Below are 17,064 nucleotides of genomic sequence, written 5' to 3'. Positions count from 1 at the left end.
AGCTCTTCTATGTCTCTTCCTTGTCTTTGTTGCTCCTCCCTCATTGCTTTTTGATCTTCTCTAATTTCATGAAGGATGATGGAGTGCTCTTGATGTTTCACCCTTAATTGTCCCATGTTGGAACTTAATTCTCCTAGGGAGGTGTTGATTTGCTCCCAATAGTTCTGTGGAGGAAAGTGCATCCCTTGAGGTATCTCAGGGATTTTTTGATGATGAGCTTCTTCATGTGTCTGTTGAGATCCATGAATGTGCTCTCTTGTTTGCTCCATCCTTTTCTTAGTGATGGGCTTGTGAGATGAATCTTTCCATCTCCCATGGCTCAGAAGTTGAAGCAATTGCCTTCTCTTTCCTCTTTCTTGAGGTTTCTCTGGCCTTAGGTGCCATTAATGGTTATGGAAAAACAAAAAAGTTATGCTTTTATCACACCAAACTTAGAATGTTGCTCGCCCTCGAGCAAAAGAAGAAAGAATAGAAGAAGAAGAAGAAGAAGAAGAAGATATGGAAGAGATGGAGGGATGTGTGTATTCGGCCATATGGGTGGGATTGGGTGGGAAAGAGATGTTGAATTATGAAGGTAGGTGAGTGTATGGAGTAGGTTTATGGGGAAGAGTGGATGGATATGACAGAGGGGTGAGAAGAAGTGAGTGGAGGTAGGTGGGGATCCTGTGGGGTCCACAGATCCTGAGGTGTTCAAGGATTTACAACCTTGCACCAAATTAGGCATGCAAAATGCCCTTGCACACAACTCTGGGCGTTCAGCGCCCGATTGGTGCTTATTCTGGGCGTTCAGCGCCAGCTCTTCTCCAGGGTGCAATTCTGGCGTTCAAACGCCCAGATGCTGCCCATTTTGGGCGTTCAGCGCCAAAACCATGCTCTGTTCTGGCGTTGAACGCCAGCCAGATGCTTCTTACTGGCGTTTAAACGCCAGTGAGATCCTCCTCCAGGGTGTGATTTTTCTTCTGCTGTTTTTGATTCCGTTTTCAATTTTTATATTTATTTTGTGACTCCACATGATCATGAACCTAATAAAACATGAAATAACAATAAAAATAAAATTGGATAAATAAAAATTGGGTTACCTCCCAACAAGCGCTTCTTTAATGTCAATAGCTTGACAGTGGGCTCTCATGGAGCCTCACAGATGTTCAGAGCATTGTTGAGACTCCCCAACACCAAACTTAGAGTTTGGATATGGGAGTTCAACACCAAACTTAGAGTTTGGTTGTGGCCTCCCAACACCAAACTTAGAGTTTGATTGTGGGGGCTCTAGTTGACTCTGTTTTGAGAGAAGCTTACTGTGCCTCTTTTCTATGTTTATAGAAGGATAACCTTGAGTTGTAAACACAAGGGAGTCCTCATTCAATTGAAGGACTAATTCACCTTTGTCAACATCAATCACAGCTCTTGCTGTGGCTAGGAAGGGTCTTCCAAGGATGATGAATTCATCCTCATCCTTCCCAGTTATCTAGGACTATGAAATCAGCAGGGATGTAAAGGCCTTCAACATTTACTAATATGTCCTCTACTTGTCCATAAGCCTGTTTTCTTGAATTGTCTGCCATCTCTAATGAGATTTTAGCAGCTTGCGCCCCAAAGATTCCCAGTTTCTCTATTACAGAGAGGGGCATGAGGTTTATCCCTGAACCAAGGTCACACAGAGCCTTTTCAAAGATCATTGTGCCTATGGTACAAGGTATTAAGAACTTTCCAGGATCCTGTTTCTTCTGAGGCAATGTCAGTTGATCCAGATCACTCAGTTCATTAGTGAACAAGGAAGGTTCATCTTCCCAAGTCTCAATACCAAATAATTTGGCATTCAGCTTCATGATTGCACCAAGGTACTTGGTAACTTGCTCTTCAGTAACATCCTCATTCTCTTCAGAAGAGGAATACTAATCAGAGCTCATGAAGGGCATAAGGAGGTTCAATGAAATCTCTTATGTCTCTAGATGAGTCTCAGATTCCTTTGGTTCCTCAAAGGGAAACTCCTTATTGATCACTGGACGTCCCAGGAGGTCTTCCTCACTGGGATTTACGTCCTCTCCTTCCCTTACAGGTTCGGCCATGGTGATCAATTCAATGGCCTTGCACTCTCCTTTTGGATTTTCTTCTGTATTGCTTGGGAGAGTACTAGGAGGGATTTCAGTGATCCTTTTACTCAGCTGGCCCACTTGTGCTTCCAAATTTCTAATGGAGGACCTTGTTTCATTCATGAAACTCATAGTGGCCTTGGATAGATAAAAGACTAAATTTGCTAAATTAGAAGTATTTTGTTCAGAGTTCTCTGTCTGTTGCTGAGGGGATGATGGAAAAGGCTTGCTATTGCTAAACCTGTTTCTTCCACCATTATTAAAGCCTTGTTGAGGCTTTTGTTGATCCTTCCATGAGAAATTTGGATGATTTCTCCATGATGGATTATAGGTGTTTCCATAAGGTTCACCCATATAATTTACCTCTGATATTGCAGGGTTCTCAGGATCATAGGCCTCTTCTTCAGAAGGCGCCTCTTGAGTACTGTTGGATGCAGCTTGCATTCCATGCAGACTCTGAGAAATCATATTGACTTGCTGAGTCAATATTTTGTTCTGAGCCAATATGGCATTCAGAGTATCAATTTCAAGAACTCCCTTCTTCATAGGCGTCCCATTACTTACAGGATTCCTCTCAGAAGTGTACATGAACTGGTTATTAGCAACCATGTCAATGAGTTCTTGAGCTTCTGCAGGCGTTTTCTTTAGGTGAATGGATCCACCTGCAGAAGTATCCAATGACATCTTAGATAACTCAGACAGACCATCATAGAATATATCCAGGATGGTCCATTCTGAAAGCATGTCAGAAGGACACTTTTTGGTCAGTCCTTTGTATCTCTCCCAAGCTTCATAGAGGGATTCACATTCTTTCTGTCTGAAGGTCTGAACATCCACTCTAAGCTTACTCAGCTTTTGAGGAGGAAAGAACTTGGCTAAGAAAGCCTTGACCAGCTTATCCCAAGAGTTCAGGCTATCCTTAGGTTGAGAGTCCAACCATACTCTAGCTCTGTCTCTTACAGCAAAAGGGAAAAGCATGAGCCTGTAGACTTCAGGATCTACTCCATTAGTCTTAACAGTATCACATATCTGCAAAAATTCAGTTAAGAACTGAAAGGGATCTTCAGATAGAAGTCCATGAAACTTGCAGTTCTGCTACATCAGAGAAACTAATTGAGGTTTAAGCTCAAAATTGTTTGCTCCAATGGCTGGGATTGAGATGCTTCTTCCATGTAAATTGGAATTAGGTGCAGTAAAGTCACCAAGCATTCTCCTTGCATTATTGTTGTTGGGTTCGGCTGCCATCTCCTTTACTTGTTCAAAATTTTCAATAAGGTTGTCTCTGGATTGTTGTGATTTAGCTTCTCTTAGTTTCCTCTTCAGAGTCCTTTTAGGTTCTGGATCAGCTTCAACAAGAATGCCTTTTTCCTTGTTCCTGCTCATAAGAAAGAGAAGAGAACAAGAAAAGAAGAGGAATCCTCTATGTCACAGTAAAGAGGTTCCTTATTGTTAGTAGAAGAAGAAAAGGAATATGGGTGAAGAAGAATGAAGAATCCAAACACAAGGGTTAGGATAGCAGAGATGTGAGATGAAGAGAAGTGTTAGTAGATGAATAAATAAATAGAAGGAGATGAGAGAGAAAGAGAATTTTCGAAAATTATTTTGGAAAAAGAGTTAGTGATTTTCGAAAATAGTTTTTGAAAAAGGTTAGTAATTTTCGAAAATTAAATCAAAATTAAAATAATTAGTTAATTAAAAAGAAATTTTGAAAAAGAGAGGAGATATTTTCGAAAATTAGAGAGAGAGAGTTAGTTAGGTAGTTTTGAAAAAGATAAGAAACAAACAAAAAGTTAGTTAGTCAGTTGAAACAAATTTGAAAATCAATTTTGAAAAGATAAGAAGATAAGAAGTTAGAAAATATATTTTAAAATCAAATTTTTGAAAAAGATAAGATAGGAAGATATGATTGAAATTAGTTTTGAAAAAGATTTGATTTTTAAAATCACAATTAATGACTTGATTCACAAGAAATCACAAGATATGATTCTAGAACTTAAAGTTTGAATCTTTCTTAACAAGTAAGTAACAAACTTGAAATTTTTGAATCAAAACATTAATTGATGATGTTATTTTCGAAAATTATGTGATAAAGATAAGAAAAAGATTTTTGAAAAATATTTTTAAAATTTTCGAAAATAACTAAGAAAAATGAAAAAGATTTGACTTTTGAAAAAGATTTTGAAAAAGATAAGATTTTTAAATTGAAAATTTGATTTGACTCATAAAAACAACTAGATTTTAAAAATTTTTGAAAAAGTCAAATCTAATTTTCGAAATTTTAAGAGAGAAAAATGGGAAGATATTTTTTTTATTTTTGAATTTTTAATGATGAGAGAGAAAAACATGAAAATGATGCAATGCATGAAATTTTTTAGATCAAAACAATGAATGTATGCAAGAACACTATGAATGTCAAGATGAACACCAAGAACACTTTGAATGTCATGATGAACATCAAGAACATATTTTTGAAAAATTTTTAATGCAAAGAAAACATGCAAGACACTAAACTTAGAAATCTTTCATGTTTAGACTCTATGGATGCAAAAATGCACACGTAAAACAAGAAAAGATGCAAAATAAGAAAACATCAAGATCAAACAAGAAGACTTACCAAGAACAACTTGAAGATCATGAAGAACACCATGAATGCATGAATTTTTCGAAAAATGCAAAGAATTTTTAGAAAAAATGCAATTGACACCAAACTTGAAATTTGACTCAAGACTCAAACAAGAAACACAAAATACTTTTGATTTTTTATTTATTTTATAATTTTTTTGTATTTTTTTCGAAAATTATTTGTGAAAAAGAAAAATAAGGATTCCAAAATTTTTAATATGAATTCCAGAAATCTTGTGCTCTTTAGTCTAAAGCTCCAATTTGAGGGTTAGGCATGGCTTAATAGCCAGCCAAGCTTTAGTATGCTATTACATGCATTGAAGTGATTAGTTGAATCCTCAGTCCAAAGGAATTTGGACATGACTTCACAGCCAGCCAGGATTCAACAAATTATCATGAAACACTAGAATTCATTCTTAAAAATTCTGAAATAATTTTCGAAAACAAAGGGAAAATTTTTGAAATATTTTTGAAAATTTTTTTTTTGAAAATAAAACAAAAAGAAAATTACCTAATCTGAGCAACAAGATGAACCGTCAGTTGTCCAAACTCGAACAATCCCCAGCAACGGCGCCAAAAACTTGGTGCACGAAATTGTGATCTCAGGCAACGGCGTCAAAAACTCTGTACGCACGTCTTAATAAATTGTTTTTCATTCACAACTTCGTTACAACTAACCAGCAAGTGCACTGGGTCGTCCAAGTAATAAACCTTACATGAGTAAGGGTCGATCCTACGGAGATTGTTGGTATGAAGCATGCTATGGTCATCTTGTAAATCTCAGTCATGCGAATATAAAATAGTTATGGAGTTTTCGAACATAAATAATAAAATAAGGATAGAAATACTTATGTAAATCATTGGTGAGAATTTCAGATAAGCGCATAGAGATGCTTTCGTTCCTCTGAACCTCTGCTTTCCTGCTGTCTTTATCCAATCAATCCTACTCCTTTCCATGGCTGGCTTTATGTAAGGACATCACCGTTGTCAATGGCTACTTTTTATCCTCTCTGGAAAATGGTCTGATGCGCTGTCACTGCATGGCTAATCGTCTGGAGGCATCACCCTTGTCAATGGCTGCATCCCATCCTCTTGTGAAAATGGTCCAAATGCTCTGTCACAGCACGACTAATCATCTGAGGTTCTCGATCATACTGGAATAGGATTCACCCTCCTTTTGCGTCTGTCACTACGCCCAGCACTCGCGAGTTTGAAGTTCGTCACAGTCATTCAATCCCAGAGTCTTACTCGGAATACCACAGACAAGGTTTAGACTTTTCGGACTCTCATGAATGCCGCCATCAATCTAGCTTATACCACGAAGATTCTGATTAAGAGATCCAAGAGATACTCATTCAATCTAAGGTAGAACAGAAGTGGTTGTCAGGCACGCGTTCATAGGGAATGATGATGATTGTCACGTTCATCACATTCAGGTTGAAGTGTGAATGAGTATCTTAGAAGCGGAATAAGTTGAATTGAATAGAAAAACAGTGGTACTTTGCATTAATCTTTGAGGAACAGCAGAGCTCCACACCTTAATCTATGGAGTGTAGAAACTCTACTGTTGAAAATACATAAGTGAAAGGTTCAGGCATGGCCGAATGGCCAGCCTCTCTGATCTAAGAACTAGACGTCCCAAGATGTCAAATACAATAGTAAAAAGTCCTATTTATACTAAACTAGTTACTAGGGTTTATAGAAGTAAGTAATTGATGCATAAATCCACTTCCGGGGCCCACTTGGTGTGTGCTTGGGCTGAGCTTGAATGTTACATGTGTAGAGGTCATTCTTGGAGTTGAACGCCAGTTTGTAACGTATTTCTGGCGTTCAACTCTGGCTTGTGACGTGTTTCTGGCGTTTAACTCCAGACAACAGCGTAGAACTGGCGTTCAACGCCCTTTTACGTCGTCTAAACTCGGCCAAAGTATGGACTATTATATATTGCTAGAAAGCCCTAGATGTCTACTTTCCAACGCAATTAGAAGCGCACCATTTTGAGTTCTGTAGCTCCAGAAAATCTACTTTGAGTGCAGGGAGGTCAGAATCCAACAGCATCAGCAGTCCTTCTTCAACCTCTGAATCTGATTTTTGCTCAAGTCCCACAATTTCAGCCAGAAAATACCTGAAATCATAAAAAAACACACAAACTCATAGTAAAATCCAGAAATGTGAATTTAACATAAAAACTAATGAAAACATCTCTAAAAGTAACCAGATTCTACTAAAAACATACTAAAAACAATGCCAAAAAGCGTATAAATTATCCGCTCATCAATTCCCAACCTCTTCTTCGAATCCCACGTCGAATCTCTGGATATTCACTCTTTTTGAGCATGAAGGGGACCTCGGGGATCACCTTTTTCTTGGCCACAACTTCATAGAAGTGGTTTTGATTGACCTTTAAGATGAATCTCTCCATCTTCCATGACTTGGAGGTGGAAGCAATTGCCTTCCCTTTCCTCTTTCTAGAGGTTTCTCCGGCCTTAGGTGCCATTACTGGCCTCTTCCTTTGCTTCCTTGGAGGCAGGGGGATGCGGTAACATGCATCCGTCGAATGGTTATTGGAATGCCCTCTTTTATCCACACTGGGTCCTCATCTTCAAACTCCACCCCAGCTTTCTTGCACAGTCGGTAAATAGTGCTGGGGTAACCTAACGTTCCTCTCGAGTCACTTTTCTCTGCCATTTTTCTAATGCCTTCTGCTATGAGTTCATGAACCTTGATCTCTCCTCCTTTGAGTATACAGTGCATCAGTGTGGCTCTCTTGAGATTCACCTCCGAGTTGTTCGCTGCTGGAAGGATGTTCCTTCTTACAATTTCGAACCACCCTTTTTCTTCTGGAGTGAGATCTGTTCTTTTGATGAACTTTGGTTTCCTACCCGCAGATCTTTCCCAGTCAGCTCCGGGTATACAAATGTCTTGCAAAATTTGGTCATGATTAGGGTTGTTGTCTATTCTTGAATGATAACTTTCTTCTTCAAATGGTATAGACCGTAGCTTTAATGCTCTCATGACACTCATGGGACCAAAATCCACAATCTTTCCTCTCACAAAGCTTGTATATGACTCATCTGCCTTATCATATCAGACCGCATTCACATAAAACTCTCTTATAAGATTAGCCTTCACCTTAATGACCAGATCAGTGAGGAGCTCCCATCTTCTCCTTTCTACCTTCGTTGTGATTTCGAGACACTCAGTTTTCCTAACTTGAAATCCCAGCTCATAGATGATCTCCTTATCCACCATCCACCCGTATTACAATGCATGGTGCAAGCTTCTAAACCTCTTTTCATCATATGGGTGTTCCTCCATGGGTTCCTTTCCCTTCCTTCTTTTAGAGCTCGAAGGTGCCATGAATGAGAGTTAATGTGTGAAGTTGGCAAAGGTGTGGACCCTTTCGGTTGTTTGAGGTTGAGTATAATGAAGGTGGTGAGGGAGATTGTGTTTAATAGGTTAGGAAATGCTTTGCTCCGAAGTGGATAAGTGTGAAGAGTGGGTGTGAAGCTAGGGTGCGGAACAAGAATTACTTATATAGAGAGGTTGTGAGTGAGTGGAGGGTGTAGATTGATGGAGTAGTCGCTTGATGGACGGTTGGGGTTGTGTATGGAGAAAGGACAAGGATCATCACTTTATGAATGCGATTGCTCGGTCTCCAAGGGTCCCATTTTTTTCAATGTTTCATGGCAACATTTTCCAATGACTTCCCTTTTTAGAACAAGTGTATAGTCCCTCTTCATGCAGTGGCCGAACCCTCTTCATTTACTTGTCCAATCAATCTCCTTCAATGCTCCTTTCCTTTCCCTATAAAGATCAAATAAAAAAAATCAATTTAAATTTTACGGCTAGAATAATAAAGAGAAGAAAAGATTAGATTGTTTATTCATGAACTCCAACTAACTAACTAACTGTGTATCCTTATATGCATTTTGGTGGTACCATGGGGTGACACCAAACTTAGTTTGAAGCACTGTGATGAAAAGTTCTGTTCAAAGCTTCAAGACTAGCATGTTCTCTGTTGCATTCATGCTTTCTTGGTACGCTTTGAACACCAAACTTGTTCTTCACTATATATTGCAATATAAGGACGTCACCAAGTTTGGGTTGGAATTTATGAATATTGACTTATTCACTAGTAAAAGCTAATAAAATATGGGTTGCCTCCCATGAAGCGCTTCTTTAGCGTCACTAGCTTGACGTTTCTCCTTCATCAGGGAGGTTGATAATGCTTCAAGTCCTCCCCTCTTGCCTTGGACTTATATCCATTGGTTGTATCAATGATCTCTACATGTTCCAAGGAGAGGACTCTGTTAATAGTGAAGACCTTAGGTAACTGAGATGGTACAGTGGAGAGATTAGGGGGAATATCTGGGAAGTAAGCTGAGATCACTTTATCTCCTGGAGAGAAGTCTTTCGTAGGGATCTTCTTGTTCCTCCACCCCCTTGGTACCTTCTTCTTTGTCCCTTTTGATGCTTCCCTGCTCTTGGCGACTTCTTCTTCTAAGTAAATTTTGTTGTTGTCTTCACATGCCTCTGGTGGTTTAGGTTCCTCCAGCTTCTCCTTGAGCTGTGACGATTGCTGTTTGCCTTGTTCATCATTCAGTGGGGTTTTCGGATGTGTTGGTGGTGCCTCAGTGCTTGTTTCCTCTGTCAGCATCTCATTATGATCATTGCTTGGTTCTTTATTTTCTTGGTCATCTTCTTGGGAGAGTTTGAAGACATTGAAACTGAGTTGTTCATCATGGTTCCTCAATATTAGCTCCCCTCGCTCCACATCTATGAGTGCTCTGGCTGTAGCTAGGAATGGTCTTCCTAATATGATTGGGTGAGTGTGACTCTCTTCCATGTCCAAGATGACAAAGTCTGTGGGAAGAAAGTATTTCCCCACCTTTAACAACACGTTTTCCACCACCCCTCTTGCCTGTTTTTGAGTTTTGTCAGCCAGCCTGATGACTACATCTGTGGGCAATATCTCATTGATCTGCAGCCTCTTCACTAGGGATAAGGGCATTAAGTTGATGCTTGCTCCCAAATCGCAGAGTGATCTATCAAACATTGTTTCTCCTATGGCACAGGGGACATGAAAACTTCTGGGATCTTTTCTTTTTGTAGGCAACTGCGGTTGAATGAGGGCACTGCACTTCTTGTTCATCACTATAGTTTTGGCCTCCCTTGAGTGAGCTTTTCCTGGGAAGCAACTCCTTCATGTACTTAATGAATGCAGGCATTTGTTGGATAGTCTTGATGAATGGTATGTTCACATGTAGAGATGCAAATAAGTCAAGAAATCTTGAGTATATTCTCCTCTCCACAGCACCCTTGAGCAGTTGGGGAAAAGGTGCATAGAGTCTCAGCAGCTCCTGTTTTGAGATTTCTGGTTCTTGGTAATCTTTTTCCACCTCCTCTATTGAAGTATCTTCAGGTTGTTCTGACAGCTTGCTTTGCTTGTCCTCAATCTCCTTATCACTTATAGTGACCATCTTGCAATCTTCCCATCTTACTTTCTTTGTTTCACCTCTCGGATTCTTCTCTGTGTCACTTGGAAATCCATCTGTGGGTTTGGGAATTTGCTCAGAGAGATATCCTACTTGAGATTCCAACCTCTTGATTGTGTCTCCCTGGTTCTTGAAATTGGCTCGCACTTCCTCCTTGAACACCTTGTTGTCTTGAATCTCCTTGCTTATGCCTTCAAGTAGATTCTCAATCCTTGAGATTCTTTCATCAAGTGATGATAAGTCAGGATGAGGAGGGTTATTCTGGCCTTGATATGAATGTGGAGAGGTGTTGTTATGGGGGTGTTGATATGGTCTAGATGTGAAGTGTTGAGTGGCTGCATTGTTTGGATTTGGGCGTCTTTGATCAGGGCTTTGGTCTTGTTGATTTCCCCACCCAAAGTTTGGGTGATTCCTCCATCCAGGATTGTAGGTCTTGGAGTATGGATCATGGTTTTGCCTTGGTGAATTCCCAATGTAGTTGGCTTGCTCCTGGCTACCCTCTGCTTCTTCATTCACTCCTTCTTGGGTTGTTGATGAAGTGGAGATTGCTGCTACTTGGTTCCTCTCCATCTTCTTGGTGAGGTCAGCCAGCTGCTGGGTAATGAGCTTGTTTTGGGCCAACAGAGCATCTACATTGTTTAGCTCCATTACTCCTCTTGCGTTCCCTCTTTCGGAAGCATAGAAGTAGTCGTTCTCTGCTACTGTTTCAATGACATCGATGGCTTCCTCAATAGTCTTCTTCTTGTTCAAAGATCCTCCGGATGAATGGTCTACGGCCTTCTTTGACTCATTAGAGAGCCCTTCATAGAAAATGTGCAGCTGTACCCATTCATTGAACATATCTGGTGGGCACCTCCTTGTTAGGTCTTTAAACCTCTCCCATGCTTCATATAAAGTCTCACCATCTTGTTGCCTGAAAGTTTGGACCTCAGCTCTCAGCCTATTGATTCGTTGAGAAGGGTAAAATCTTGCTAAGAATTTGTTCACCACGTCTTCCCAAGTTGTCAAGCTTTCCCTTGGGAAAGACTCCAGTCACTTGGCTGCCTTATCCCTGAGTGAGAATGGAAATAAGAGCAGTCTATAGGCGTCAGGATGAACATCATTAGACTTTACTGTGTCACATATTCTCAGGAAGGTGGTTAAATGTTGATTTGGGTCCTCTTGGACACTTCCTCCGAACGAACAGTTGTTTTTCACAAGGGTGATGAGCTGTGGCTTCAGTTCAAAATTGTTGGCATGGATGGTTGGCTTTTGAATGCTACTTCCATAGTTTCCTGGGTTTTGATTGATGTAAGAGCCTAAAACTCTTCTATCCTCCCCAGCATGATTTGCTCAACCTCCTCTGCCATGGTTGTGAGCCTCTTCTTCATGATGGTTTTCCATGTTTTCTTCCATGTTTGGTTCAAAGTATTTCTCAAAGTGTTCCTCCTCTTCTTCAAAACCAACTACTCGTTTGTCTTTTGCCTCCCTCCTTAGTCTAAGGAAGGTTTTCTCAGGTTCAGAATCAAAGGAAGTTGAAGCCCCGCTTCTTCTCCCTGTCATACAACCGACAAGTACAAGCAAAGAGAATAGGTGCAGAAAGTATATCTGTCAGAATTACTGTTAGTGTGAGTGATGCAATATATCAAACAGTTAGTGGGTTAGTGCGATGAATGGTAAATAACAAAGAAAAAGTAGGGGGAATGGAAGAAATTAACTAAAACAGGAAGTAAATAACTCAAACAGAAATTTAAATCAAACAAAAATAAAATGCTCAATCTAGTTATCCTCCAATCTAATCATTGTTGATGCACAATCAATCCCCGGCAACGGTGCCATAAACTTGATGCACGGAAAACTTGTCTCATAACAAATTTTCTTCGGCAAGTGTACCGAATTTGTCATCAAGTAAAAACTCACAATAGAGTGAGGTCGAATCCCACAAGGATTGATTGATCAAGCAACTTTAATTAGAGGAATGTTCTAGTTGAGTGAATCAGAAATTGAGTTGAGAAGTGCAGAAAATTAAATGGCGGGAAAGTAAATGGCAGAAAGTAAATTGCAGAATCTTAAATGGGAATGGGGGAATTGCTCATAAATGTAAATGACAGAAATTAAAGAGAATGGGTAAGATAAAAAATGGGTAGTTCATTGGGCTTAGGAGATGTTGCATTCTCCGGATCAATCTCATTTTCGTCTCTTCCTCAATCAATGCACTCATTGATCTCCTTGGCAATCTTAAGTGATTGAATTACAATTTCTTGTAATTCAATCTCTCAAATCTTGATCAATAGCCAATTCCTTGGTCAATTGCTCATGAGAAGAGATGAAGTATGGTCATTGATTATACCACATGCATTTCCCAAATCAAGTGTTGAGAGGATTATAGTCACATATCCATCCAAACCCAATTTGGTCCAGCATGAGAAAGCATTTCTAGCTTGATCTCTTCATTCCTCTTTCAAGGTTCAGAAGAGATCCAAGTATGAATAGCTTCTGTTCCAAGATAACTACCCAATTGGATGAAGATCGAAAGCTTTCAAGTAAAATCAAGAGAAAAGATAGAAGAAGAATAATGAAAACTAGTATTGATCCATCAAATTACAACAGAGCTCCCTAACCCAATGAAAGGGGTTTAGTTGTTCATAGCTCTGGAAAATGAAAACAAAGATGGAGAATACATCATGAAAACTAGAAGTGCAGAGAAAGTAAATACAAAGAGTAGTTCTATGCCAAGAGGCTCCCTATAATTTCCAACTCCCCAAATAATTCAAAGCTACTCCTATATATACTACTCTTCTGTTCTTCTAGTTGATTCTTCAAGTCTTGGGCCTTTGGATCTTGAGTTTGAAGCAATTCTCTTCTTCATTGGGCTTAGCTTTTACTTGCAGAGAGAAAGTATGAAGTGGGTAGGGACTTTGGCTCAGGAAGTTAGTGGTGTTAACGTTCAGTGAAAATATGCGTTCGAGAACGTTAGTGATAATCACCTTTTTCACTAACGTTCCTCACCAAAGTTAAAAGCCACGTTAACCTCAACGTTAGTGGCACAAACGTTGCCACTAACGTTTCCACTATGTCCTTCGCACACGTTATTGGGACTCAACTTTCCCAATAACATTGAGAAGCCTCCCCCTTCCCTACGTTAGAGTCCACGTTAACTTAGTTAACGTGGCTCTTTTAACGTAGGCTTGCCATCCTTCGAGAACGTTAGTGACATTTACCATTGTCACTAACGTTCCAAATTGCCCCTATTTTCCACGTTAGAGTCCACGTTAACTAGGTTAACGTGGCTTCTAACGTGGCCTTGCTAGCCATCTCCAACGTTAGTGACAAAGTTGAGTGTCACTAACGTTGGCTCATCATTCCCTTATCCACGTTAGCTTCCACGTTAACTAAGTTAACGTGGGAGTTAACGTGGCTCATGGTGGCATGTGTGGCTCCTTCCAACGTTAGTGACAATGTTGGGTGTCACTAACGTTGGCGATCACCTTCCTTCTTCACGTTAGCTTCCACGTTAACTAGGTTAACGTGGGAGTCAACGTGGCTTATTGGGGGCTTGTGTGCTTCCAACGTTAGTGACAATGTTGGGTGTCACTAACGTTGTCGACCACTTTGCTTCTTCACGTTAGCTTCCACGTTAACTAGGTTAACATGGGAGTTAACGTGGCTTAATGTGCTTTGGCCAACGTTAGTGACAATGTTGAGTGTCACTAACGTTGGCTTCCCCCCTTTCTTCTTAACGTTAGAGGCCACGTTAACTAAGTTAACGTGGACTCTAACGTGGCCACTCATGATCTTGGTCCAACGTTAGTGATAATGTTAAGTGTCATTAACGTTGGCTCCATTTCTTTACTTCCACGTTAGAGTTCACGTTAACTTAGTTAACATGACTCTTAATGTGGGCAATGATGGCTTCGAGAGCGTTATTGGCAATCACTTTTCTCATTAACTTTGCAAGTTACTCCCATTCCACGTTAGTGTTAACGTTAGTGTAACTAACGTAGCCACTAATGTGGTTCTTCTTTGCTTCCCTTGTCCTGAAATCAAACAATAAAGTGCATCAAAGTTCTAGTCCAAGTCATGGGAAATGCAACATCCAATTTGTCCTTAAATTCATGCAAAATCCTCATGAAATCATGTAAAGTGCACAATGTATGCTTGAATCAAGATGTAAGTGAATATCTACCCAAAACTAGCTTATTTCCTAAGAAAATGCATGAAACTACCCTAAAAACAGTAAAGAAAAGGTCAGTGAAACTGGCCAAAATGCCCTGGCATCAGCTGCCCCTTTCTGGCATTTAACGCCAGCCAGACACCCTTTTCTGGAGTTAAACACCCAGAATGCTGGCAGACTGGGCGTTAAATGCCCATTTTGCTATCCTTACTGGTGTTTAAATGCCAGTAAGCCAGTCCTCCAGGGTGTGCTATTTTTAATACTATTTTTTATTCCGCTTTAATTCTGTAGTTATTTTTGTGACTTCACGTGATCATCTACCTAAAGAAAACATAAAATAACAATAGAAAACAATTAAATATAATTAAATAACATTGGGTTGCCTCCCAATAAGCGCTTCTTTAATGTCAATAGCTTGACAGTGAGCTCTTAGAGAGCTTCACAGAGACTCAGAGCTTAATGGTGGCCTCCCAACACCAAACTTAAAAGTTGAGTGTGGGGACTCTGTTTGACTCTGTATTGAGAGAAGCTTCCCATGCTTCCTCTCCATGGTTACAGAAGAAGATCCTTGAGCCTTAAACACAAGGTAGTCCTCATTCAATTGAAGGAATAACTCTCCTCTGTCCACATCAATCACAGTTCTTGCCGTGACTAGGAAGGGTCTTCCAAGGATAATGGATTCATCTTCATCCTTCCCAGTGTCTAGGATTATGAAATCAGCAGGGATGTACAGGCCTTCAACCTTTACTAAGACATCCTCTACAAGTCCATAAGCCTGTTTTCTTGATTTGTTTGCCAATTCTAGTGTGAATTTAACAGCATGTACCTCAAAGATCCCTAGTTTCTCCATTACAGAGAGTGGCATGAGGTTTATTCCTGATCCTAGGTCACACAGAGCCTTCTCAAAGGTCATGGTGCCTATGGTACAAGGTATTAAGAATTTTTCGGGATCCGGTTTCTTCTGAGGTAAATTTAGTTGCCCCAAAGCATTCAGTTCATTAATGAGCAATGGAGGTTCATCCTCCCAAGTCTCATTACCAAATAACTTAGCATTCAGCTTCATGATTGCTCCTAGATATTGAGCAACTTGCTCTTCAACAATATCTTCATTCTCTTCAGAGGAAGAATACTCATCAGAGCTCATGAATGGTAACAGTAGGCTTAGTGGAATCTCTATGGTCTCCGTATGAGCCTCAGATTCCCTTGGTTCCTCATTAGGGAACTCCTTAGTGGTCAGTAGATGTCCATTGAGGTCTTCCTCACTGGAATTCACTGCCTTCCCCCTTCTGTGCATTCGGCCACTTTGGTTATATTGATGGCCTTGCACTCTCTTTTTGGATTCTCTTCAGTATTGCTTGGGAGAGTACTAGGAGGGGTTTCAGTAACTCTTTTACTCAACTGACCCACTTGTGCCTCCAAATTTTTGATGGATGACCTTGTTTCAGTCATGAAACTGAGAGTGGTCTTAGATAGATCAGAGACTATGGTTGCTAAGTCAGAGAGGCTCTGTTTAGAATTCTCTGTCTGTTGCTTAGAAGATGATGGAAAAGGCTTGCTATTGCCAAACCTATTTTTTCCACCATTATTATTATTAAAGCCTTGTTGAGGCTTCTGTTGATCCTTCCATAAGAGATTAGGATGATTCCTCCATGAAGGATTGTAAGTGTTTCCATAGGATTCTTCCATGTAATTCACTTCTTCCATTCCAGGATTCTCAAGGTCATAGGCTTCTTCTTCAGAGGAAGCTTCTTTAGTACTGCCGGATGCAGCTTGCATTCCAGTCAGACTCTGAGAAATCATATTGACTTGCTGAGTCAATATTTTGTTCTGAGCCAATATGGTATTCAGAGTATCAATCTCAAGAACTCCTTTCTTCTGAGTTGTCCCATTATTCACAGGATTTCTTTCAGAAGTATACATGAACTGATTATTTACAACCATTTCAATGAGTTCCTGGGCTTCTGCAGGCGTCTTTTTCAAATGAAGAGATCCACCAGCAGAGTGGTCCAATGACATCTTGGACAATTCAGACAGACCATCATAGAATATACATAAGATGCTCCATTCTGAAAGCATATCAGAAGGACACCTTCTGATCAATTGCTTGTATCTTTCCCAAGCTTCATAGAGGGATTCACCTTCCTTCTGTCTGAAGGTTTGGACTTCCACTCTAAGTTTACTCAAATTTTGAGGTGGAAAGAACTTAGCCAAGAAAGCATTGACCAGCTTTTCTCAAGAGTTCAAGCTTTCTTTAGGTTGTGAGTCCAACCATGTCCTAGCTCTGTCTCTTACAACAAAGGGGAAAAGCATAAGTCTGTAGACCTCGGGATTAACCCCAGTGGTCTTAACAGTGTCACAGATTTGCAAGAACTCAGCTAAGAACTGATGAGGATCTTGCAATAGAAGTCCATGAAACTTGCAATTCTGCTGCATTAGAGAAACTAATTGAGGCTTAAGCTCAAAGTTGTTTGCTCCAATTACAGGAATTGAGATGCTTCTTTCATAGAAGTCAGAAGATGGTGCAGTAAAGTCACCAAGCATCTTCCTTGTATCTCCACCATTGTTGTTGTTGTTTTCAGTTGCCATTTCTTCTTCTTTTTCAAAAATTTCTGTAAGGTCTTCTCCAGAGAGTTGTGCTTTAGCTTCCCTTAGCTTCCTCTTCAGAGTCCTTTCAGGTTCAGGGTCAGCTTCAACAAGTATG

At 40.0% G+C, this 17,064-nt stretch overlaps 3 non-coding genes across 3 annotated transcripts; all 3 read left to right on the top strand.

Annotated features, from left to right (window-relative positions):
• The first annotated feature begins 2,828 nt into the window (after nt 1-2,828).
• LOC148570731 (small nucleolar RNA R71) lies at nt 2,829-2,936 on the top strand. The gene has a single exon (XR_015907924.1). It is a non-coding gene; the product is annotated as a small nucleolar RNA R71 (small nucleolar RNA).
• An 8,109-nt stretch (nt 2,937-11,045) lies between these two features.
• On the top strand, nt 11,046-11,152 carry LOC148570730 (small nucleolar RNA R71). Its single transcript, XR_015908313.1, has one exon. It is a non-coding gene; the product is annotated as a small nucleolar RNA R71 (small nucleolar RNA).
• Nucleotides 11,153-16,433: 5,281 nt separating this feature from the next.
• Nucleotides 16,434-16,541, top strand: LOC148570729 (small nucleolar RNA R71). The gene has a single exon (XR_015907897.1). It is a non-coding gene; the product is annotated as a small nucleolar RNA R71 (small nucleolar RNA).
• The last annotated feature ends 523 nt before the right edge of the window (nt 16,542-17,064 follow it).

This window comes from Arachis ipaensis, chromosome B3 (assembly GCF_059453495.1).
Source record: "Arachis ipaensis isolate K30076 ecotype BB chromosome B3, ASM5945349v1, whole genome shotgun sequence".
NCBI classification, from domain to species: Eukaryota; Viridiplantae; Streptophyta; class Magnoliopsida; order Fabales; family Fabaceae; genus Arachis; species Arachis ipaensis.
This window is presented reverse-complemented; position numbering and strand designations above follow the sequence as displayed.